This window comes from Oncorhynchus mykiss, chromosome 3 (genome assembly GCF_057628025.1).
Source record: "Oncorhynchus mykiss isolate SJ-2025 chromosome 3, ASM5762802v1, whole genome shotgun sequence".
Classification (NCBI taxonomy): domain Eukaryota; kingdom Metazoa; phylum Chordata; class Actinopteri; order Salmoniformes; family Salmonidae; genus Oncorhynchus; species Oncorhynchus mykiss.
In genome coordinates this window covers 41,990,099-41,990,718 of record NC_143024.1, presented here as the reverse complement: position 1 = coordinate 41,990,718, position 620 = coordinate 41,990,099, and positions in this window count along the sequence as shown.

The window sequence follows — 620 nt, the reverse complement described above, 5'->3', positions numbered from 1 at the left end:
ACACACTACCACTCCGCCTATGAAGAAGCGCCGGTGGGTGTGAGTGATCGCAGCGCCCCATTCTAGCAAAGCTGATAAACCATGGACCTCGTAAACCCGCCCAATGACCACTGAATTGGCCAATAGGAATTCTGAGCAACTATCTGATGACAGGCAATCTAGCCAATCGTCACAAGTATGTAACACTGGCCAACAGAAGGCCTAATCTGCCCCTCCTTCTTTACTGCAGAATTCCAAGGCCGTTGGCCATCAGCATCCTGAGCCCCTAGGCCAAAATGTTGTGTAAATGGATGTACAAGGTTAGATACTACTGTCGTGCTTGTCTTGTATTCATATAGCTTATCTATGTTTTATAAATTGATGGCATTGTGTGCTGTATTGCATGTGATAATCACCGCTGTCTTTCTGGTCGTGTAGGTCACTGCACTTCAATGCCTCCCCTCGGCCTGCAATTACATAGCAGACAATGGAGAGAATAGGCTACACTGATAGAAGATAATAGACCTAGGTCCTATAATTAAGATGTCACAAAGGGCTTATACAGAAATCAAGCCTAAAACCCCAAAGAGCAAGCGATGCCAATGTAGATGCACAGTGGCTAGAAAAAAACTCCAGAGAAA